Source organism: Eptesicus fuscus, chromosome 18 (assembly GCF_027574615.1).
Source record: "Eptesicus fuscus isolate TK198812 chromosome 18, DD_ASM_mEF_20220401, whole genome shotgun sequence".
NCBI lineage: Eukaryota > Metazoa > Chordata > Mammalia > Chiroptera > Vespertilionidae > Eptesicus > Eptesicus fuscus.
This window is the reverse complement of record NC_072490.1, coordinates 23,042,844-23,068,955: the sequence shown is the minus strand read 5'-3', so window position 1 is coordinate 23,068,955 and position 26,112 is coordinate 23,042,844. Positions and strand designations below refer to the sequence as shown.

The window sequence follows — 26,112 nt, the reverse complement described above, 5'->3', positions numbered from 1 at the left end:
AATAATTGGTAACCATGTTATAGACAACTCTTTTTCAGCAATTAAGGATTAACTCTAGTACTAAATTGCAAATATTAGCAAGAAAATCAAATGGAGATAGTTCAGGCCTTGTTCTCACCTAATTAGGAAAATTATCTAAAAAGGTTATATGACATTTCAAATTCCATATAGTTAAGGAGTCGAGCTATTTATAATTATACATTTGAGCTTAAATTATCTTAAATTAAATTGAATTATTCTGAATTTAAATTATCTTTATGAATTTTATAATTGAGCCATTTTTATAATTTGTATAAAATTAAAAAATTATATCTAATCTAAAATTTAAGAACTGCAGTTTTTTCAATAAAGTCATTCATTTTCAGTCACCTTTTGAATTGGATTGACATCTACATATGAAGAGATATAGGTTATTATTTTTGCATTTAACTTCTCTCTAACAAAGGTAAATAAAAATCATTAACTAAAGGTTATTTTTTAAGTTTTTAAATGTAAATTAGTGGGTTTTCTAAACTTTGGAATAATTTTTGATAAATGCATTTTGTTTAAAAATTATAGACTTCTACATAAATATAAATGCAATTTTAATTTATTTAATTTGAGATAATTAAATTCAAAGAAATCATAAGTAGTTATAATAACTTTTAATTACACTGTATTTGAGACACTTATTTTTATCTCACTAAGAAAAAAATTATAGGTCATACACTATCTCCACTTTGTTCTACTGTCAATGTATTTTACCAAAAACAGATCTTTGTGTTCTAAAAAGAATCTATTAGCTATAATACTGTATCGATTTTCTCTCTTCAAGAACATATATAAAAATTTTCACAGTTAAGTGTAACTTATTTAGAAATGTTAGTTAAAACTTGAAAGTACATTTTATAAGTTAAGTTCCTAGAAGCACTTACATACCTAAATTTAATTTCCAAAATAGTTACTGAAACAATTAAACTACTATATTCAAAGACTTTTACAACCAACAATAAGAAAACCTATGCAACAAAATGTTTAAGTAGGAGAAATACTTCATTTTTCTGTTGAAGTCCCAATTATTCCTATATATTCTAATACGCATAATCAGGTAAAACCAAATAGACAGTTGTTGGAGTTCTTTCTGATGGCTTTCACTTTTGTGAATTAAGCACAAATTTAGTGGTCAATGACAGTCAATAGAGCTTCTCCACAACTATACATGTAAACTAAACAAGAAATACATAAAAAACAGTTACACTCCTCTCCATAAGAAGCCAAGCTAACTTCCTCGATAGGAAGAATTGAAAACAAAGTGCATGCTCTACTAAGAACTATGAAATCTGAATGGCGATGAAGCTGTAAATAGAATTCATAGGTGAGCTGTTTTTTGAGAGATTTTACAACTATAAAAGAAATAAATATTAGTTTACCACTACACCTGTCCAACAAGTAATGCTAAAAGGAGTCCTTAAGTCTAAATGAAAAAAAAACAAAAAAAAAAAACACTACAAAGAAACTCAAAGCCATATGAAGAAATAAAGATCTCCAGTGAAGATAAATTCATAGAAAACATAAAGGCCACTGTTATATTTTTGATTTGTAACCTCATTTTTCATTTAAGAATTATAACTCTGTTATTGACATACAATGTATAAAGATGTAATTTGTAACAAGACAACATAAAAGATAGGAGAACTGAGGTATTTCAGGAGCAGAAATTTGTATGCTGTTGCAATTAAGTTGGTATCCATTTCAACTACATTATTATAAATTTTAAATGTTAAGCCATCCTCCTGGTAACCACACAAAAAAATATCTAAAACTATACACAAAAGGAAAAGTGGAAGGAATTAAAATGATTGACTACAAAATTTAATTAAACACAAAAAAGACAGTGATAGAGAAAATGAGGGTCAAAAGGTATAAGACATACAGAAAACAAAAAAAAACAAAATGGCAGAGGTGCTTCCTTATCAGTAATTACTATAATGTCAATGGAGAACACCCAACAGAATTAAAGAATAACCAGTTCTACTAGTATAATAATAGGTGAAGACTTCAATCCCCTACTTTCAATAATGGAAAGGACATCTAAAAGAAGATCAATAACACAACGTAAGTCTCAATAATTTAAAAAGACTAAAATCATACAAAGTATATTTTCTGACCACATGGAATAAAGCTAGACATCAATAACAAAAGGAAATCTCAAAATATGTTGAAATTAATAGTCTTAAACAACCAATTGGTAAAAGTGGAAATCATAAGGGAAATCAGAAATTAGAGATGAATGGAAACAAATGAGACATATCAAAACTTATGGGATTCAGTGATGGCAGTTCTCAGATGGATATTTATAGCTGCAAATGCCTACGTTAAAAAGATGATCTCAAATCAATAACCTAACTTTACACCTTGAGAACCAAGAAAAAGAGCAAACTAAACCCAAAGCTACCAGAAGGAAAAAATAATAATCAAGATCAGTGATAAACACAATAGAGGATCTACAAAACCAAAAGTTGTTCTTTGAGACTATTAATAAAATGGACAAACCTTTAGCTAGGAAAAAAGAAAAAGAGAAGACACAAATAACTAAAAGCTTAAATAAAAGTGGAAACATTGCTATAGACCTTAGAGAAATGAAAAGTATTGTAAGAAAATACTGTGAACCAACTGAATGCCAACAAATTAGATAACCTAGATCAGTGGTAGGCAAACTCATTAGTCAACAGAGCCAAATATCAACAGTACAACGACTGAAATTTCTTTTGAGAGCCGAAAACCGACTTCTGTGCATGGGCCACGAAGTTTCAATCGCACTGTACGTGCACTTCCGCACGTGGTATTTTGTGGAAGAGCCACACTCAAGGGGCCAAAGAGCCGCATGTGGCTCGCGAGCCGCAGTTTGCCAACCATTGACCTAGATGAATGGACAAATTCCTAGAAATACAAATTACCCAAAATAACTCAAGAAGAAATTGAAAAATCTCAATGACTTAAACTACTAATTGAATTAGTAACCAAAACCTCCCAACAAAGAAAAGTCCAGGACCATATGGCTTCACCAATGAATTATACCGAACATTTAAAGAATTAACACCAATTCTTTCCAAACTCTTCCAAAAAATTTCAAAGAGGAAAATACTTAATAACCTATTTTATGCAGCCAATATTACCCTTATGCAAAGGACAGACAAAGCATCACATGAAAGGAAAACTACAGACCAACAAAGTTGTAGCAAAAGAATCCAACAGCATTTTAAGAGGATTTTATACCATGATATAAGTGGAATGCCAGGAATTCAACATAAGAAAATCAATCAGCCGTAACCGGTTTGGCTCAGTGGATAGAGCGTCGGCCTGCCGACTCAAGGGTCCCAGGTTCGATTCCGGTCAAGGGCATATACCTTGGTTGAGGGCACATCCCCAGTGGGGGGTGTGCAAGAGGCAGCTGATCGATGTTTCTAACTCTCTGTCCCTCTCTCTTCCTCTCTGTAAAAAATCAATAAAATATATTTAAAAAAAAAAAAAGAAAATCAATCAATAAAATACACATTAATAGAATGGAAGCAGGGGGGAGGAGGCACAATCATACCAATTGATGCAGAAAATGCAGTTAATATCCAAATCACCCTTTCATAAAAAATAAGAAAAAGTTTAGAAAACTAGGAATTATAGGAAACTTACTCAACAGAAACAGCACTCAGGAAAAATCCACAACTAGTAGGATACTCAATGATGGAAGACTGAACTCTTTTCCCCTAAGATCAGGAAAAAGAATAGAATGCCTGTTTTTACCACCACAAGTTAACAATGACTGTATGTTCTAGTCAGAGTAACTACATCAGAAAATAAAAAAGCATCCAAATTGGAAAAGAAGTAGTAAAACTATCTCTATTCAAAAATGAAATGAAGCCACTATAGCTAATAAAGAATTTCTACAATGTTGCAGGGTACAAAATCAACACCAAAAAGAAAAAAAGAAAAAATCAGTTGTGATTCTATATAACTGTAATGAACCAAAAAGGAAATTAAGAAAGCTCTTCCATTTATAAAAGCCTCTAAAAGAATAAAATACCTAGAAATACATTTAGTCAAAGAGGTGAAATATACACTGAAAATTACAAGACTGCTTAAATAAAGTCAACTTAAATGAAAAGACATCCCATGATCATGGATAGAAAATTTAATATTGTTAAGATGGCAATACTACCCAAAGGGATCTACAGATCCAATGCAATTCTTGGGTAGTATTACCATTTCCAACAGACTATTTTGTAGAAATAGTAAAGCCTATGGCTAAACCATAGTTTATTTTAGGGGTGATTAAAATGTTCAAAAATCAATTGTAGTGATGGTTGTACAATTCTGAATATCGTAAAGCCATTGAATTGTACACTTTCAGAGAGGAAGGGTGAGAGAGATAGAAACATCAATGATGAGAGAGAATCATTAATCCGCTGCCTCCTGCACATCCCCCACTGGGGATCAAGCCTGCAACCTGGGCATTTGCCCTTGACCAGAATAGAATCCGGAACCCTTCAGTCTGCAGGCCGAACTCTATCCACTGAGCCAAATCGACTAGGGCAAATTGTATACTTTCAAATAAGTGGATTGGTTAGTATGTGAATTATGACTCAAAAAAGCTATTTAAAAAATGCAGAGAGTTCTTCCTCACTCTGATATTGTCTTTATTCTCTTACTCTCTTCATAGATCCCATCCCCTAAAATGAATTAAATTATAACCTTATCTAGCTGATATCTCCTAAATCTTTGTCATCAGCCTTGACTTTCCTCCTTCCAGACCTGAACTTCCCCACTTCCTGCTACATGCATGACAGAAGGTGTCACAACAGTCCCAAAGTTCAAATGTATTTTCCTACTTCAATACACATTGTCTCAGCTAACTGGTCCTAGTCCCCCATCTACCTAATAAAAGAGTAACATGCTAATTGACCGTACCTTCGCGACACCCACCAGCCAATCAGGAGTGATTATGCAAATTAACCCAACAAAGATGGCACGGTTAATTTGCATATGCAGGTGCTGAGCGGCCAGGGATGGGGTGGGACACTTGCATTCCACACCACCCCAGCCGCTTGGGGCCTCTGGGCAGCGTGGGAAGGCAGAAAGGTGGCTCCGGGCTGGAACAGAAAGTTTGCTCCGGCCAGAGCAAAGGCAGTGGCCTGCAGCCAGGGGAACAAAGGCCCATTCTTGCACGAATCTTCATTCATGCATCGGGCCACTAGTCTATATATATAAAAGCCTAAGCGACCATTACGACTGGATGACTGGCCGGTAGCTAGGACGTGCACTGACCACCAGGGGGCAGACGCTCAATGCAGGAGCTGGCCCCCTGGTGGTCAGTGCGCTCCCACAGCCAACCTCCCGTGGCTGGCCAACCTCCCGCAGTCCCTCCTTCCGGATGGCCCCGAATGGGACTGGGCAAGACATTGCCGATCGGCACCAATCGCGAACCAGGCCAAGAGACCCCTACCATGCACGAATTTGTGCACCGGGCCTCTAGTCTATAATAATAAAAGCGTAATATGCTCATTAGACCAGACAGCTGAATGACCTTCTGGACATCCTTCCAGATGAAGCTGCTGCAGCGGGGGCCGAGGCAGAGGTGGTTATGGGCGATCAGGCAGGCAGGCAGGCAGGCGAGCAATTAGGGGCGATCAGGCAGGCAGAGGCAGTTTGGAGCGATCAGGCAGGCAGGCAAGCAGTTAGGGGTGATCAGGCAGGCAGGCGAGAGGTTAAGGGCAATCAGGCAGGCAGGCAGAGTGGTTAGGGGCAATCAGGCAGGCAGGCGAATGGTTAGGGGCAATCAGGCAGGCAGCCAGAGGCAGTTAAGGGTGATCAGGCAGGCTGGCAGAGTGGTTAGGGGCGATCAGGCAGGCAGGCGAGCGGTTAGGGGTGATCAGGCAGGCAGAGTGGTTAGGGGTGATCAGGCAGGCAGGTGAACGGTTAGGGCGATCAGGCAGGCAGGCAGAGGCAGTTAGGGGTGATCAGGCAGGCAGGCAGAGTGGTTAGGGGCGATCAGGCAGGCAGGCAGGCAGGCAGGCGAGTGGTTAGGATCCAGTGGTCCCAGATTGCAACAGGGATGTCCGACTGCCAGTTTAGGCCCGATCCCGGCAGTCGGACATCCCCTGAGGGGTCCTGGATTGCGAGAGGGTTCAGGCTGGGCTGAGGGACCCCCCTACCGTACCCCCCGTGCACAAATTTCGAGCACCAGGCCTCTAGTCCTACATAATAAAAGCCTACTATGCTAAGTGTCCAGTCGTCCAGTTGGCCATTCAATCAAAGCGTAATATGCTAATGATATAAGCTAAGTCCACTCAACTGCTTGCTATGACGTGCACTGACCACCAGGGGGCAGACGCTCCAACCAGTAGGTTAGCTTGCTGCTGGAGTCCGACTGATCAGGACTGAGACAGGCCAGACACACCCTGGAGCCCGCCTGCAGTCCCTCCCCAGCTAGCCAACCCCCCCATGTCCCTCCCCGGCCCCGATAGTGCACCGGTGGGGGTCCCTCAGCCTGGCCTGTGCCCTCTCGCAATCTGAGACCTCTCAGGGGATGTTGGAGAGCCGTTTTCGACTCAATGGTGGAATGACCAGTCGCTATGACACTCACTGACCACCAGGGGGCATATGCTCAACCCCAGGAGCTGCCCCCTGGTGGTCAGTGCGCTCCCACAGGGGAAGCACTGCTCAGTCAGAAGCTGGGCTCACAGCTGGTAAGCGCAGCAGCAGTGGCAGCAACCTCTCCCACCTCCGTGGAAAGAGGACCCCAGACCCACCAGACTGCAAGAGGGTGCTGTCCAGGCTGAGTGACCCCACCCCCCTAAGTGCATGAATTTCGTACACCGGGCCTCTAGTACTAGTAACTATGGTATCTAGCCCTCACTACCACCTACTCCACCCCCCACATTCAGTCAGTCACCAATTTCTGTCAGTTCTACCTCCCTCCATAACATCTTTCCTTCTTTTCCTTTCAGCTAAAAGTCACTAATTCAAAATATCACAATTTCCCTTCCTTCAATCTCTCTTCTAGCATTATATTCCCAAATAGGGTCAAGAAATTCAATGTAATATGCACCATACTTCCCCTTCTCAAAACCTCTCAGTAGCTTCCCACCTACTACAGAATAGAATTCCACCTCTCCACAGCTTCGTCTTCAAAATCTACTATGAAGTGGATTCAACCCACCTACCTAATGTCACTTCTTATGTTATTCTTGAGCCCTAAATGACAACCTTCCAAAGGCACTTATCATTCCTTTAGCACACCAAGGCTTTCTCACCCAGGTGCTTTTTCTTAGCACTTTCTCCACTTAACTAAATTCCTCATCCTCGGAGAGCTATGCCCCTTTATTATTCTCTCAAAATATAATTTTCCTCAAGTCTAAGATGCCATCAAATTGTAAGACATGTGCCAATTTTAGAAACATTGAAATGAGTAAAAAATATATGCCTTTGAGTAAAATACAGTAAATATCTTCTTCCTCTACATTCCCTCAATATAGTATTTGTGTCTCTCTTTAACTTATTTCTTAGGCCTTGGATTATGACTTAATGCCTGTAGATCAGAGGCTCCTTAAGGACAAAAACTCTGTCTTGCTCATTTATGATATAGTAGAAATCCCACTAGAGTATGAGTAAGACAACCCAGATGAGATTTTGTAAAGAAAGAAAGAAAATAGCACTAATAATAACACCAATCTCACATTTATAATCAGAATAAATTAGAAATATACATTAAAATCAATGTGTAAAGTGAATCTTATTCAAATGCAGGATTTTGGTATTTTAAAAGATATATTTACTAAAATTAAATGTCACACTGCAAATCTGTCACTCTTCAATATCAGAAACTACATTAAGGAATACAGGAAATTTTTCTCAAGGAAATTTCTACAGGAAATTACTGCACCCCATCACATTTCAGGAACATAGCAGTCACTGGCTGCAGGAGAGCAAAGCACCCTTCCAGCACTCAGAGCACACTACGTGATAACTGCCGATTCCCATGCCTGCTTCTGGAGAGCAAGGCCTGTGACCCTAGAACAGGGATTCTCAGAGAACAAGTAACAATATAGAGGGAGGCATGTGTAACGTGAAAACAAAATAGCATCAAAGTGCGGCATGGATAGGAGGCACTTAGATGAAATGAATGACTCTAAGACATAAAGACACCTTTGGAAGTTTATGTCTACCCTCTACTGCCTGGACTAGTCTAATGTCCTCTTAATAGGTCTCCTACCTCTAGACAGCACCCTCAGCTTCCACATTTATGGAAAAGCACAGCCAAAACAAAAGTAATCAGGCCACTCCACTACACCTTCAATAACTCCCTCTAAGTTTGAGAAGAAAAATAACCTGGCCTCTTCTTGGGTCCCAGCCCCATTTTATGAGCCAAACTTGATGCTCCAGCAATAGTGATCGAAATTTCTTATACATGCCTTAAGCTATTCTAGGTTTTTGAACCTTTGCTCAAGCTTTTCCTTCCAGGATTGCCCCTTCCACATCTCTTTATCAATCTTTTAAAGCTCAGCTCACATTTTCCAACTCCTGAAAATATTCCATCAACTACAAGACTAGGTTAATGATGCTCCTTTCTTGAGTTCCTATAAAAACATGTCCCCGTCTCTAACTTATCACACATTCTATTAAAATTTTAAAATTGAGAGTCCTTTAAGAAATAATAAAGTCTTCCAGTAGACTGTACCACAAGACCAAAAAACGAAGTGTTTTCAACTTTGTAGTCATTTACCTAATATAGTGTCACTCAGTAAATGTTTGAACTGAACTGAGATGCTCATCTTAATATTGGTTTTTAAGGAATCATTCCATTGTGCAAAAAGAAGAACAAAGAGGGTTGTTTGTTTGTTTGGGGGTATTTCAAGTGAAGTCTTCTTTCTGGCTAATGCTACACAAGTGCACAGGTATATTAACACTAGAGACCCAGTGCACGAAATTCGTGCATGGGTAGGGTCCCTAGGCCTGGCCAGCAATCAGGGCCAACTGGGGCCTTCCTTCATTCCGTGCCACCCCCTGATGGTCAGTGCACATCATAGCAAGTGGGTGAACTCCCAGTCGGTCGAACTCCCAAGGGGACAATTTGCATATTAGCCTTTTATTTTATAGTATTACACATTAGCAACATAGTTGTTGAGCTAGTCAACTAAATGCTTTCAGATCCATTCCCCGGGCTTATCTTGTGCTGCTCTTATCATAGGCAACTGCAATTTCCAAGCAACCTTGCCCTCTGGCGTCCAGGAAGATTTGGCTGGTGGGGAGGCACTCAGGCGTGATAGAAGGCAGAAGAGGGAGAAGCCAGACTATTTCTCTTCACTCTCCCTACTTCCTCACACATCTTTGGGAGAAACTTTATAACTCCATTTCCCTCCAGGAGTCCTGCCCTCTGAGGTCCCAGATCCCACCATGAAGCCTCAACTATGGCTCTAGCTCCCCTCCCACTCTCAGCCCTGGCTTTTGTACTCTGGTAATACCAGCTTTTCTCATCTTCCCCCAGCCCTAATGGTATCATTATTAATATCTGGTTTGTCTCATAATCCAGTTTGCTTCTCAGCAATTACCTGTGCAACCAGTTCCTGGATTAACTTTCCTCTGATACAAGTCCTACTGTGGTTACTGTCTTCTGGATGGATCCAGACTGATTCTGTTTTTAACTGTCATTTAAAATAGAATGAATTAGACACACCTCAGCATACTATAGTATAAAAACTTTTAATCTTGGAGAAAGCTTATTACACAAAAAATATTGTTCTGAATACAGATGGGGGGGGGGGGGGACCCATGCATTAAATTTGTAAAAATAAAGAATATAACATTTTATTCATACCAAAGTGTTTCTCACTGCAATGAAGTCTTTCCTCAGCTATAATGTTTGCCTGAATTAAGTCAATCACTTATAATAAAAATGTCACTTTTTAAAAACTTATTTAGTAGAGGGGAAAATTGGAAGGATTATGGGAGTTGGAGTCACTGTAGGCCAAGACATCTGTTCAAAGGGAAAAAAATGTTTAAGACCTCCTGTCACTGACTTATTCAAATCCACAAAATTCAGTCCTTTTTCAAAACAAATCCAACTACACTAATCAGTTAAAAAATATACCTTTAAGCATTAATATTATTTCATAAATTTTTAAAAGGTCATAAAATGTTAAAGTTGAAAAGAATTACTTTAAACATAAGAAATACGGCACAATTTATAAACAGTTCAGTGTTAACCACTGATTATTATAGGACTTCTCAACTCCCCTTTCCTGTAATCATTACATGAAATTCCTTAAATAAATTAGTCTAAAAAAATAATTCAGCAATCACTCACCATCCATAAAATATTTCAGAAAATGAAACATTCCAGAGCAGAAAAAAATATTTTTGTTTTTAATTTCTGAGTGAACAGTATTTCTTAGCCACTGAATTAGTTGTTCTTTTAAAAAAAAAAATTTTGTATTGACTTCAGAGCAGGAGAGGGAGAGAGGGATAGAAACATCAATGACGAAAGAGAATCATTGATAGGTTGCCTCCTGCATGCCCCACAATGGGGATCGAGCCTGCAAACCACGCATATGCCCTGACTGGGAATCTAACTGTGACCTCCTGGTTCATAGGTCAAAGCTCAACCACTGAGCCACACCAGTCAGGCTAGTTGTTCTTGATCACAGAAAAATACTATTAGACAATGATCCCCAAACTAAAGCAAAAGGTCAATTTAAGATTACAGACTTGAAAGACTGAGATATGTAAAGAAAGAGGGGCCTGAGGTTAGTAAGGACAAGCATTTCCTGAGCAACTACACACTACTAGGCAGTTTATGTAAATTACCTCAATTTACTTAAAACCTCACAGTAAGGAAATGGAAACCCAAAAAGGTTACATAGTTTTTCCAAGCAACCAACTTAACTAGCAAACAGTAGAAGTAAAATTTGGGTTCAGTTTTGTCTGGTTCTTTCTTGCTGTCTCTGAAACAATGTTCCTGTGAGTGATTTTAAGCTAAAGATGAACCAGAGAATTACTTTAAAAAAATACAAAGGTTAAAAGGACAACACAATCTTTAGCCAGTATTTTAAATAGTAATTATTATCAAACACACACATTTTAGCATAAATATTTGTGTAAGTATAAAGAGAACTTTACTTAGTACCTATTATGTCAACCTCTGCAAATAAACCAATTACAAGGACCTATCTCAAAAGCTTGTAAGTAATTACCAATTAATAAACATTTCTCACTGATTCAAAAGCTCTAAAATGAGATTAGCATCTCCAAGCCACATCCAACCTACTCCCCTCACTTTGTACATGACTTATTATCATATGCTGATAGAATACCCCTATCAGATCTTGATTAATTATTCCACCTAGTTGTCTGATTAATGTCTGAAAACTCAGTGGAAATTGAGTTATTATCCTAGCCCCTTTGTGCAAATTTGACATTTGTTTTCTACCTGCTAGGTGGTCAACAATATCCTCTATACTAATCCTTTTTTTAAAAAGCCCACTCCACTGAATACACTTTACATCACAGCTCAGTACATGCATTCATATAATAAGAAAAAAACTAGTTGCTTTTGTTTTAACCTTATCAGGGTTTTTAATACTGTTATAGGACGTGAAGATACGATTGTATCTAAAAATCTTTGGTTCTGCAAAAAAGTCAAACTAGACCATGGAAGAATTTATCAATAAACCCTAATGAACAGACTATAATAGTAATTTCTATTCCTGTAAGGAATGACTTTGATTCACATGGAGTTTGATATCATAAAATAACACAAAATATAAAAAAATTGAAAGATAAAAAGATAAACAGGCTCATTCCAATTTAACCTATAATTTTTTCCGATAGTACAACCACTAGTTAAAAAGAAATTACCAGTCTGTGAAATATAAACCAAAGCTCAAAATATAAAATACAAAGTCAAACATAAACAAGAAAAAAAGTCTATGTGTTTTGTTTTTTTACTAAGGCAAATATATCAACTTAGAAAGTATAATCTTAATGTTCTTTAAAGTTTGTGATTACAAGGGATTACTTCCAAGATCAAAAGCAGTACAGTATAGATACCAATAACATATGACCTAACTGCACAAAAAATTGCTGCGGCTCAATTTCTGCATAACAGTAATGTCTGAAGTAAATCAAGAAAATTATAACAAGACCAGTAGCCCTGCACACAAACCCGTGCACCAGTAGCTCACTGCAGGGCCTGGCTGCTCCGTGCCCGCTGCCCAGAGGCTCTCCGCAGACCAGAGGCCATCCACGGCCAGGCGTGGAATGCCTGCCTCGTCGCCACAGCGATGAAGGAAGCATTCCACCAGGCCGCTCATGCTGCCTGCTCTCAGCGGCCGCCCCCCCGGGACTGGGGGACTCTGGCGGGGCTGAAAGGACTGGGTGCCGCCATCTTGTGGCAATGGGAACCACCACCTTTGTGACAGAGTGATGGTTAATTTGCATATTACTCTTTTATTAGATAGGGTGCTTAATAGGAAGCATTTGTGCATGTATGTATTTAAACAAAGTTGTGTCACTATTTTTTACCCAAATTATGTTGAAAGTATTTGATCGGAAATCAAGGAACTTCTTGAAAGATTTGAAATGCCTGATTTGTTTTCAGTAATTGTCTCTATAACTTGAATAAATTCAAAAGCTACAAATACAACATATTATTGTAACCAAGATTCTAAAAATGATGTCAAGCCTTGCCTGGATGGCTCAGTTGTTTGGAGTGTGGTCGGTCCCATGCAACAAAAGGTTGCAGGTTCAATTCTAGTCAGGGCACATACCTAGGCTGTAGTTTTGATCCCTGGTCAGGGAGTATATGGGAAGCAACCGATAGATGTTTCTCTCTCACACTGCTGCCTCTCTCTCTCTCCCTTCCTCTAAAACTAGTTAAAAAGACTTTAAAAATAATAAAATAAATAAAAATGATGTCAAGTTGCAAAGTTATAAATTACTGAATTGTCTTCATTATATAACTAGAGGCCTGATGCACAAAACTTGTGGGAGGGCCTTGGCCCCAGCCCCTTGCTCACCGCAGCCACCACTGTGGCCGGGGGCCTCTGCCACCTCTGCCACGGCCCCTGCCCACTGCGGCTTTGTCTGGAAGGAAGGACGTCCGAAAGGAGATCTGGTCTGATTATCATATTATACTTTTATCATTATAGATTTTTTAATTTTGCTATGATAATAAGAAGTGTGGTTTAAAAAATGCAATCAGCTAACATATTCCACATATTTATCACTATTAAATGAGGTGAATGTCTGGATATTAAATAAAGAATAACAAACTAGAAAATAATTTGTAAGGTGTACAAGTAATTCCACTTCATAAAAGATTCTAATTCATGTCTTGACTACAAACAACAAAAAGCAGAGGAAAGAAAATCTAGGTCTAAATATTTTACAGATATTAGTATCTTTGATTCAAATAGCAATAGAGTGCTCTGATAGATCTTACTTTAAATTATTGGACGCCAACAAATATATTTAACTTCTGAAAACAAAAGAATAAAGTTTTAAGTTCATACTTCATAACCATTTTCTGAATTAAATTCCTAAAGTATTCAGGTGTACAATATTAACTGTCATCATAAACTTCAATTTCAGGAGATAGAAATTGTGTGTGGGGGGGTGGTAGTGGGGGTGGTGGTGGTGGTAGTGGTGGCTAGCAATCTTTTTAACTTTCTAAAGAATGCGAAGCTATGTAACCTATACGCAGAATACACAGATGACCTAATGCAAAATTAACCACCAAGTCAACAAGTCACATTCTGACAATTTCTTAACTTCAAAAAAGTTTATCATTACTGTAAGTATAACTCTTCAACATTAAAAGTAACAATTTCAAATTCCTGCCCAGATTCAATTCATTTTTCTGTGTTACTCAGAATCCATTGACAGCCACAGACTGTAATCACTGCTTTTTACAAACATTACTCTATTTCCCATGATACCTGGTAAAGTAGTCTTATTCCTATTTTACAGATGAGAAAACTAAGTATCAGAAAGGGCAAGTCACATGACCAAGACTGAATTACTAAATGATACAGCCAGATTTTAACCCAGGTCCATCTAACCAATTTTAAGATCTGCTTGCTCTTACATCATTCTAGACTACCATTAATGGGTTAAAAAAAAAATTTCCCCCCCACTATTTTTCCCCCAGAAATTTGTATTGGGGACTGGGGGATGAGAATAAAGTCATTTCCAGGAGTTATTTTTGCAAATACCAAGACACAATTTTCTCCAAATTCTTCTTGGCTTGACTTTTAATATTTCATATTCAAATATTAAAAATTACATCACTGATAGAGCAAGACTTAAAGGCATGCATTAATCACCATAAAAGATGCCCTACAATACTGAAGATTCTGAACAAAGATCCAAAACTTGGAGTAATATATCAGTACAAGTATTATCAAACAGTATCTCTGTCTACTAAGTATAAACACAACAATTTCCTAAGAATAAAATAATTATGTGAAGCTAGGATTTGCTTTGTTATATTAATTAGAATTCTTCATTCTAAATACTAGAACAAATCAGAAAAGTATATCAACCTATACGTTTACAATCACAGAATAATATTTTACAATTCTGCCTGAATTGTCATTATTTCACCATTATTCTTGAAGTATATTTTCACTGGTAGAGAATATTATTTTTAAATTAATGATACATGATCATGATTCTTGGAGGTTGAAAATATAGACAGAAAGTAACTCACCCAACAACTGTTATAGTTTTATTTTGTTTGTTTTTTAGGTCTGTTTAGTGGATTAAACATAGTCACAAATTCTTTGCCATTTTCTCCATCAGGAGATGGAGTTTAATTCTCCTCCCATCAAATCTGGGCTGACTCTGTTCAACCAATAGAAGACAGAAGAAGCGATGCTCAGCAGTTCCAAGCATAATCTTTAACAGGACTGGCTGCTTCCACTTCCTACTCTTAGAATGCTTGTTCTTGGGACACTCCCCTTCAGAACCCACCAGTCATGCCCAGGCCATATGACAAGGCCTCATGTAGGTGTCCTGATCAACAGCCCTACTGAACTCCATGGCAGCAGCCAGAATCAACTGCCAGCCATCTGAGTGAGCCATCTTAGAAGTAGTAACTAACCAACGAAGAGCTGACACCAAGTAAAACCGATAAACTACCCCTGCCAACTTCTATACAAATTATAAAATCATGTAAGAATAAATATTAATGTTGTCTTAAACTATTAAATTGTGGAGAGATTAATCACACAGTAGTTAATAACTGGAACACCCTCTTATTCACTGCTGTATTTTCAGTACCTGGTATGACATCAACTTTTTTTTTTTTAATATATTTTATTGATTTTTTACAGAGAGGAAGGGAGAGGGAAAGAGAGTTAGAAACGTCGATCAGCTGCCTCTTGCACACCTCCAACTGGGGATGTGCCCGCAACCAAGGCACATGCCCTTGACCGGAATCGAACCTGGGACCTTTCAGTCTGCAGGCCAACGCTCTATCCACTGAGCCAAACCGGTCAGGGCTGACATCAACTTTTAATAGGCATAGCACCAGGAGTAAAGATGATGTATATGGCCTTGCCACTCACAGACCAGTCAAAAGTGGGACACAGACTCTTAGGTAAAAGGGCAATTATAATATATTGATGTCATGGAGTAGTACAGGGTATCTGACCTAACAGGACGGCACAACTCAGACTTAGTGGTTTAAGGAAGCTTCCTGGATATGGCATTTAAGCTGAGACCTCGCAATTCAGTAAGATCAAGAGACAGAATATTTCAGTCTTAAGACAAAAAAAAAATCATAAACAGTTCCAAAAACTCAAAGATTTCAGTACTTTAAAACAAAATCACAGAGTATAGGATAGGCAGAAGAAAGAGATACAAGCCTGGGACACAAGTGATGGGAAATATTAAAGGTTCAAAGCTATAGAGTAAGAGAATCGGGTGAGAAGTTAAAAAGATCACCTGGCTACAGTGACACCAGTCAGAAAACCTTACAGAAACATTATCAAGAGACAGAAAATCTGACAAATCAAGAGATAATGTACCAGAGTAGTGATCTAAAGACAATGGGGTCAAGAGGTAGAATACACAGAGCTCAATGCCTTTAAGTGAAATTTTTAAAAAAGAAGGTAAAACCCTAGCCAGGTGGCTCAGTTGGCTGGAGTGTCCCATACACCAAAAGGTTGCAGGTTTGATTCTCGGTTAGGACACGTACCTAGGTTGCGGGTTCAATCCCCGGACAGGGCACATACGGGAGGCAACAGATCAACAGATTGATGTTTCTCTCTCTCTCTCTCTCTCTCTCTCTCTCTCTCTCTCTCTCTCTCTCTCTCTCTCTCCTCTCCCTCCCCTCTCTCCCCCCCTCCCTCTCTCAAATAAATTTTTTTTACAAAAACATATCCTTGGGTAAGGATTTTTTAAAAAAAGTAAAATGTGTCTGCCAGGTTTCTAGCTTGAACAACTAGAGAGATAGTGCTGTCATCCAATGAAATAATAAACTTGGGAGGGAGGATAGGTTTTGCAAGAGAAGATGAACTTTCTGTAGGCCATTCAAAAGTGGAATTACCCAGTAGCCAATCAGATAACACAGGTCTGAAGCTCCGGAAGAAATCAGGGTTGGAGATCTAAGATAGGTCTCCAGATCTATCAGAAGCTTATTCTATCTTTGTAACACTAATCTCTCATACTATCTCCTCTGTAGTCCTCAACCACTCCACAATTCTCTGACAATTTGTCTTTATAAGATATCTGGCTCTCTCATTTTGTTACCATTTCCAAGGCAGTGGCTTTATATTATGAGGACCCAAGTTTAATCATTGTTTTCCACAGGCTTTGCAAGGTAGGATGCTTAATGGCCACTGGGCAGGGCATTTTGCAGGTAGTTTTAGTGACAAGAAGGAAGGAAATTCAAAGCACTGATCAGGAGCACTTCCCAGACTGGCACAAAGCATCTGTTCTGCTGATCAAAGTAGAAAGCATGTAGGGGAGATATTCCCTGGAAAAAAAAAAAAAAAAACATTAAGAGGTATACCTGGAGAATATATAGGAAGTCAGAAAATCATTAGAAGGACAGAGTTAAAGAAGTCCAGGAAAGATAATCAGAAAGTAGAAAGAGCCCTAGCTGGTTTGGCTCAGTGGATAGAGCATTGGCCTGTGGACTGAGGGTCCTGGGTTCGATTCCAGCCAAGGTCACATGCCCGGGTTGCGGGCTTGGTCCACAGTGGGGGGTGTGCAGGAAGCAGCCGGTCAATGATTCTCTCTCATCATTGATGTTTCTATCTCTCTCTTCCTCTCCCTTCCTCTCTGAAATCAATAAAAATAAAATTAAAAAAAAATGTTGCGTATTTTTGTTTGTTTTTTAAAAAGAAAGTAGAAGAAAATTAATTGTAAGGCTAAAAGCAAGACACCCATGAAAAACACACAAGGTGTCAAAACAAGCCAGAGGAAAATCATTTGGGCAAAAAATGAAATAGGATCCCAAGTCAAATTTATAGAAAATATTCCTTTATTAACTTTTGGTCGAGAATATGCTTGTATATTTTCAGACAACAACTCCGAGACCATGTGGATTCCAGCAACAGAGAGGAATCGACAGGACTACTCCAGCCATGAAGACAGAAGAGAAGCAGTCCAGAGATGGAAGACACTGACGTCGCCTTGCCATACTAGCAGTTAGCAGCTGTGCGTCACTGCAGGTTGCCCAGGACCAAACCAGAGAGAGTCGGACCTGCATTACCACCATTTGTCCACCATCCAGAACTGAAATGTCATTGCTGACATGTACACATAAGGAACTGTTTGACATTGAAATTGGGTCTCAAAAGAACTGTTGGCCCAGAAAGAAACTCACTACAGACTGATTCATTTGCCTGTCAGCATAACCATTATTGCTTGTCTCATTTTCGGTTCTTATAAGTGTATTTCTAATAGCACATGATCTCATTCATCTAGGGGAAATAATGAACAACATAGACTGATGAACAAGAACAGACCCAGAGACAAGGAGGCATGGATCAGACTGTCGGGCCTCAGAGGGAGGGTAGGGGAGGGTGGGGGGAAAGGGGAGAGATCAACCAAAGGACTTGTGTGCAGGCATATGAGCCTAACCAGTGGTTAAGGACAACAGGGGGGTGGGGGCATGCGTGGGGAGGGGTGTGGGATGGGAATGGGGGGATGAGGACAAATATGTGACACCTTAATCAATAAAGAAATTAATTTTTTTAAAAAAAAAAAAAAAGGAAGTAGAAAAAGGCCAGAGAAAGAAGAGCTGACATACCAGACACTTCCCCATCCTATCCTCTGCCAGTCACTGTCTCCTGGTCCATTTTTCACTTCCCAATAGTTTCCATTACACTCAGTCTAGCAATTACAAAATTTAATTACACCACCTGATCAGAAAAAGAAAACCATGATACTTGATAATGCAAACAAGCAAACACAGGTCTGATCTCTGTAGTCTATTAGTCTTATCTTTTAATTTCTGCCAAACCACATAGAAAAATTCTTCAAGCTCTAAGGAGATAAAAATGCAAAAATCTCAGAATAATTGCTTGGGAGGTAGAGATAGACAACCACAATTATTTTAACTTAAAGTACCAGAGAGCTGTGTCTGTTACTGGGAGTCTTTTGACAAAGTAGAATCACAAAACTTTTCAGCTTAGATATTGTCTTTAATCAGTTTCAGCTGCTATAACAAAATATCATAGACTTAGTAGCTTTTAAACAACAGAAATGTATTTCTCACAGTTCTGAGAGCTGAATGCCCTCTCCCAGGTTGCAGATCGCAGACTTCTGGTTGTATCCTCACATACCAAGGAGAGGAAGCAAGTTCTCTGGTGACTGTTATAAGGGAACTAATACCATTCATGAAGGCTCCGCCCTCATGACCTCATGCACCTCAAAACTCTCTCCCTCAGTTAACTCCTAGTTACCTCCCAAAAGTCTCGCCTCCTAATATCATCCCGTGGGAAGGGGAACAGGATTTCAACTTATGAATTTTGGGGGGAAACATTTAGTCCATAACAGAACTCATTTGGTGGAATAACTTTCTGAGAGCTGAGTACATCAATTCACAGTGATACCATATCAAAACATATTCCGAGTCAATGAAATTAAGAAAATCATTCCAGCACAGCTACCATAGTGAAAATTAATCATGAAAAAAATCCTTACATAAAAATGGCTGGCCTCAATGTTATGTTTATCTACTTGGAAAATGTAAGAGAATCAACTCAAAGGCTGCTTAATAAATAGATTCAGAAAATGACTAGTTACAAAATACACACACAAAAAAATCAGCAGCTCTTTATTCACCAGCAAAAGTCAGGTAGAAATACACTCAGAGAGAAAGAGAGAGAGAGAGAGAGAGGGAGAGAGAGAGAGAGATAGAGACAGAGATAGATAGATCCCATTCACAACAATAAACTATAAAATCTTTTTACTTCTGAGACACATATGCCACCATGGGTTTCAGATAAGGGGCTATAGACCAGGTCTGGAGAATGCAGAGATTATTTTAAAGAGCAGAGGAGTTGGTTGAAGAAGGTATAAGTTATACAGTTAGAGAAGCTGTGAGAAAAAAAGGTTTTCTTATTCTAGGCTTCAAAACACTACACATGAAAATTTTAAACCAAACCTTTCAAACAACCACCAAAAACATATTTAGCATCTCTACAGCCTTACTTCCTTGTTTTGAAAGATCTTAGTTGCCAAACCATTTTTAATAATATTTAATTCTCCAAAGAGATAAGAGCATTACTATACCAATTTTGTATTTCATCCACAAAGTACAAACTTTCTGTTTTATAAGCCCATACAGTCTTATACCAAAATAAATGTACAATTTCCATTAGGTTCATTCAAATATAGTCAGTCTTAATTATGTGGATATGATCAACCACACTGCAGATTATCCATAGAGCATACATGGTAGATTTAACTACGGGCCAGATACTATATAACCATTTATATATATAAAAGCCTAAGTGACCATTACGACCTGTCGACTGACCAACAGTTGACCTGTCACTATGATGCGCACTGACCACCAGGGGGCAGACGCTCAATGCAGGAGCTACCCCCTGGTGGTCAGTGCGCTCCCACAGCGGGAGCACCGCTCAGCTGACTGACAGGTGCCAGACGCTGGGCTCATGGCTGGCAAGTGCAGCCGCGGTGGCACAAGCCTCTCCTGCCTCCGGCAGCGCTAGGAGCCGCGGTGGAGGCAGGCGCGGTGGGGCCAGGATAAGCAGCAGTGGTGACCAGCCCAGGCTCAGGATCCGCCCGGGCCACCTGCCACTTCATGCACTACTGCATCCCTCGGGGAATGTCGGATTGCCAGCTGCAGGCTGAAACCGGCAGTCTGACATCCCCCGAGGGGTCCCGGATTTCGAGAAGGCGCAGGCCAGGCTGAGGGACCCCACGGGTGAACGAATCCGTGCACCGTGCCTCTAGTTTTACATATGCATGTTATACATATTACATGTATATATGTCTATATATGTACACATATATTCTCATTTAATCCTCAAAACAACTTCCTGAGATAGTTATTATTTATCTCCATTTTAAAAATAGAAAAGTGAAGTACTGTGAGGCTAAGGAACTGGCCAGCATGACATTATAACAGACATCACAAAAATAAAGTATGAGCTTCGAGAAAACATTTACAACAGGACCTGGTGTTATACTGATTTCCTTCCGAAACTCACTGTTATCCCAGTTAATAGAGAATTAATGCTACTGTAATCAGCCCCACAGGCCCTTCCCATCCCCAATACTCTCCCTCCCCCTACCTTTTTCCCCTCCTACAACTAAACTCAGCCACAATCTCTCATTTCTCAAGTTCTAGCACACACACTGCCATTCTAGTGACCTCCCCATATTAACAGATGTCTTAGACAAAGCTTTCTATGGTCCAAGACAAAAAGGGGGTAGGAGACAGACCATATATTAATGTGTATAAATTACAAATTATTCAACTTACAATATCATCCTTTGTCCTGAGGTTGTCCTGCTTATTTTTGCAGTGTTAAAATATGATCATGATGACCAATGCTTAGTTTTCTTTTTTTATTGTCCTTACTAGCAAAATAACATCAGCAACCCTGTCAATCCCCCCAAAAAACTCTTAGGATTTAACAAAAATAAAATGAATCTACCAAGTATTCATGAGAAGGTGGAGGGCAGGCATAGGCAGGAAATAAAGGACTGAAAACCTGCAGGGTCAAAGGGAAGCAGATACTACTTGTACATTTAATAGTGACCTACAAATTTAGAGACTGGTCCGGCAAACAAGTACAAACAAAATAATTCTTTGCAAATTTCAGTATCTTATTCAGTAAAAATTACAAACATCAAAGAACTAATACTAGTTCTTCATTTCTAAATGGGGGAAAAATAAGGGAAATTTTTAAAAGGATGACAGTCTGCATGGGGAAAAAAAGGAGATATATGTACTACTATTTATAATACTTTAAACAATAAAATTAAATTAAAAAAATAATAAAAAAGGATGACAAATTTGAATTTTAAAATGAAAGTAAAACTCATAATTTTCAACAATAAGAAAGAAGACATACAAGAATATCATCAATTTATCTTCTAAAAAGGCAACATAGAGAAGATTGTTAAAAGTATGGATTCGAGAGTCAGCCAACCAGAGTCCTAGCTGAGTAAACCTGAGCATGTGACTTTTAACCCTCTCTCTGTTACAGTTTCCTTAAAGGTTGTTGTGAGGATTAAATGAGTTCAAGTAGCTACTGAGTGCTTAGAACAGTGCCTGGCACTTAGTAACTACTTCAAAAGTGCCGTCATAAATAGTAGTTAATAACATAAAGAAACAATGGTAAAGTAAGAATTAATGACTATAAAATTTATGGTACTAAAAGTTTTGATGTTATACTTCCATAAAGTTGTTTCAAAGTAAAACAATTTTTCTATACATAACATGTTTGAGGTTATGAGTGACACAAACTTTTCACTTTACGTTTTTTAATTACGTTAGAAAAACATCTGAATCCAGTTAGGATACCCTCAACTCTTTACAGGTTTGCTTCCAAGGCTCAGGATGGCAATACTCAACTGAGGCTGCTTTTCAATGAGAGAGAGAGAGAGCACACACTCAGTACTCCCACCAATTAAAGAAACTTATGTTGATAAAACCCAACTACCTACAGCTGAGCAATTCCTTCAGCTAGAAATACAGCAAGCTTCCACGGAAAATCCACAGACCAGGTGATAGAGGCTCCACTCAGCATGCACACCTGGTACCTGCACGCTTCCTGGTTGGGGCAGCTCCCCCAGTTCTACTGCTCTCCCCGCCCTGGGACCCAGACTTGGCCTGCTCACTCTGCATAAGTGATCTTCCTAAGAAAAGCCTTCTCAGTTCATCCTATTTGCCCCTTCTCTCAGGTCACCTCTACACTAGGGTGAATTATTAAAAGGCACTTGTTCACTGATACATCATTTTATTTCTTAGCACACAAGTTATCTACATCCTTGCTACTCAAGAATGGTTCCTTGTCCAGCAGTACCTAGAAGCTTATAAGAAATGCAGAATATCAAGCTGAATCACACATCTACTGAATCAGATTTGGCACCTTCAAACAAGAGTCCCAAGGGATTCCTATGCACATTGAAGTTTGAGAAGCACTGTGCCAAACGACTCTACTGTAAAAATTAAAAATGCTCAATTTTTACATTTGAATTCAGAGATATATTGTGAAACCAACCAAGATGTGGAATTAGAAAAGCTCATTATGAGAAATAACCAACATAATTTAATTTCTTTACCACTGGCATAAGTATTCAAGATTTATACTACTTTCAACAACAATAATGCTTCCTGCTTTGAGTCATTATTTTGTGCAACAGCACAAAACCAATAATACATAGTTTTATTGAAACTATCTTTTATTGTCCAAAGAGTGCAAAAGTGACCGGGTCTAGAAATTTCAGCTCAGTCGGCCCCAAACTGTGCACTCTGCATGCTAAAATTTCGGGATTCAGTCCTATTTAAAGTCGACAAAGGAAACTTTTTTTCCAGAAAGCCATTCAGAAAAAAATATATATCTTAAGGATGTAAACTTTAAAGCATAGATCAGATTCCTGGAACTAAAACTGTTTAAGAGTAGCACTGAAAAAGTCACGTGTAGAACCGTAAAACGAAAATTGTTTTTAGAGGTTGGTGTTTGTTTTTCCAGGAAAAGTCAGGGGAGGGAGGGAAGGGGGGAAGAGAGAACAACTTTCACCCTCGGCAAAGTTTCTCGTCTCCAGAAAGGCCTCCACGTGCATGTTCCTCCAGGTGAATAAACTGAAGTCGTACTAACACAAGGTCACAGTTCTTCCCTCCAAGGTGAAAGGCTCCCATTTCTTGTAAAGGCAGCCTTTTAAAAGAATGTTTTGGGGCTGCGGGCCGGTCTCGCTTCCGGCCTGCGAAGGAAGCGTGCAGCCCGGGGCCCGAAAGGAACAGGGAAACTGACCAAGTAGGAAGTGGAGCCCGAGTCCCGCCACCATGCCCCTTGCCTTCCCGCTGCAGCTGGCCTGGAAGCCTGCACCCCACTCCCCCGAGGGAAGACGGGCAGGCTGGGGGCGCAGCCTCCACGCCCGGCATCCCGGGAGCTGGGGGAGCCTCCCCTCCCGCCACCCCACCCCACCCCCGCGCCGCCCTGGGAAGCGCACCCACGGGAGGCTGTACCAGACACCCCTCCGCGCGACAGCGGCGGCGGCGGCGGCGGCACCCGCACCCGCAGGCCACCCCGGGAGGCGGAGGCAGCAGCAACAGCGAGGGGAGGGGAGGGGAGGCGGGACTGGTCCTGAGACGCTCAGGGGGGGACCCGGGGCAGGAGCCTCTGCATGTGGGGGATGCTCTGGAGGAAGGCGGCGGCGCTCCTGGGGCTCAGCTTTTTTATGATCATCATCATCATCATCATCATCATTATCATTTTGCTTTACCTGTGGCGCAGAAGGGCTCCCCAGCTCCTACTCCCTGAATCCTCCTCCTCCCCTCCTCTTTCTCTCTCTCTCTCTCCCCCTCGGTCTCTGCCGGGCGCTCGCGGAACCGGCCGGCCCGACCAGAAAGAGAACAGGGCGGGAAGGGTGGCGGCGGCGACCAGCGACGACCACGTGACCACGCTCGCGCCGTAACGGCGGCCGCTTCCTGCCGCGCGCCCTCCCCGCGCTCCACCTCTAATAACCCCGCGGCGCCCCGCGGGTCCGCGGCGCTCGTGCGCAGGCGCCCGCCTGGGCCTGGGGACTGCGCGGGCGCGAGGCGCGCTCCCTGTCGGGGCCAAGTGTGTGTGGGGCCCCAAGAGGCTGGAGGTAGGGAGTGAACCAGCGGCGCAGCCTTGCTGAGCCGGCCAGGCTGGCCGCGAGGGCGCATGCGCAGGAGGCTCTTTAAATTTTGTCCTCCCTTTCTCTCCACCACGCCAGCACCAGCACCACCACCACCACCAATCGCGCAGCTGGAGTCTGGGAACCTGCCACTGGGACTTAGCTACTCACACTCACCACTGCCTTTCCTGGTTGCAACTGAGAGGAAGGGGAGATGTCAGCCCCCCCGGGACCCGCCCAGCCTCAGAATTTACATTTCCTTGTAGACAAATGGTCTTCCATTAGTTGACTATAGCTGAGTAGACTCCTATTCATACTTCAAGACCCAGTTTATCTGTCACTTCCTCCGTGAAATGTTCCTTACCCTGTCTGGGGAGAGTATTAGCATTTTTGTGCTGACCTACTTTAATATAACCGATAGAGAGAAGTTATATATATAACAGTTATTTTTTACAAATTTTCAATCCTAGGCTCGGATTTTATCTTTTCCGCATAACCTAGGACAGTATGTGTCTTTAGGCCTGTGGCATCTCAGTAGAGGTGTGATGACGAAGGGGACACAGGCAATGTCTAAACCCTGTGTCTTATTGCCCTCCACTTACCCTTTAATAGAAGCAGAAGAACACGTGGAGTGCTAGTGTTTGTTTCCCCAATATGAAAGCCTTTGAAAGGCAGGGCTAATGAGAGTAGTAAATGCTTCAACTTGTAAAAAAGATTTATGATTTTATATTACCCTATCTGCACCAAGAGCTCCAAAGGAAATTGATACTGTTGAGTCCAGCAAAAGGAAAACAAGGGAGAGAAAGGTCAAATTTCCAAAGGTTAGCTAGCTTCAGAGAGGGGCCCTGTATGGGAGACCTTTCTTCACAAACACTCCCATTCACCCAAGGTTTCCCTTTCTTTCTGTTGCCCCACTTTTTTTAAAAAATATATATATATATTTTTATTATTGATTTCAGAAAGGAAGGGAGAGGGAGAGAGGATAGAAACATCAATGATGAGAGAGAATAATTGATCGGCTGCCTCCTGCACGCCCCACACCGGGGATGGAGTGTGCAACCAAACTGGGCACGTGGGAATCGAACCATGACCTCCTCGTTGATGCTCAACCACTGAGCCACACCAGCCAGGCTCTGTTGCCTCTCTTTGATGTAGAATGTGGCTAAGCTCAATTAGTGCTTCTGGCCAGATTTAATCAGGGCAAATAATTAAAATGTAAAAACTGGCAGTTCTGGCTAGACCAGTCATCATTACTATAAAACTAGTTGGATACTGACATGATGTTCAAGAAACAGGACTAGCAACAAAATCCCAGAAAATGTTGGGATAAATGTTGATCAATAAACAGTATTAGCAGAGCTTCTGAAAAACTAGGAAAATCGTGTTGGGAAGGAAACATTTCCTTTCTACCTTTCTAGGTTCTTTGGCTGGTCCAATAATCAAATTACGTAAAATAATAGATAAACAGGAGAAAAACAAATTTATTAACATATACAGTAAATGGGGTCCCAAAAGAATGTGAGACCCAAGGGCAAGTTGGGCACTTGAGGCTTATACAGTAAATCTTCACTTAATATTGTTGATAGGTTCTGTGACTTTAAGTGAAACAACATACAACAAAATCAATTTTACCGTAGGCTAATTGATATAATCAAGTTCCTAGGGCATTTCATCAACATTGTAGCAAAATGACATTGAAAGAAATGACGTTATTCAAGGACCTGCTGTATGCCATACTGAGCTAAGAAATGGGATAGGGAACAGGGC

General features: G+C 40.2%; 1 protein-coding gene across 1 annotated transcript in view; it reads right to left on the bottom strand.

Moving 5' to 3' along the window:
- Positions 1 to 24,104, bottom strand: part of TBC1D5 (TBC1 domain family member 5) — a 463,678-nt gene extending 439,574 nt beyond the window's left edge. The window contains exon 1 of the mRNA XM_028129701.2: positions 23,968 to 24,104. The gene's annotated coding sequence lies outside the window, so the exon portion shown is untranslated. The remainder of the gene's footprint in view (positions 1 to 23,967) is intronic.
- Between the last annotated feature and the right edge of the window lie 2,008 nt (positions 24,105 to 26,112).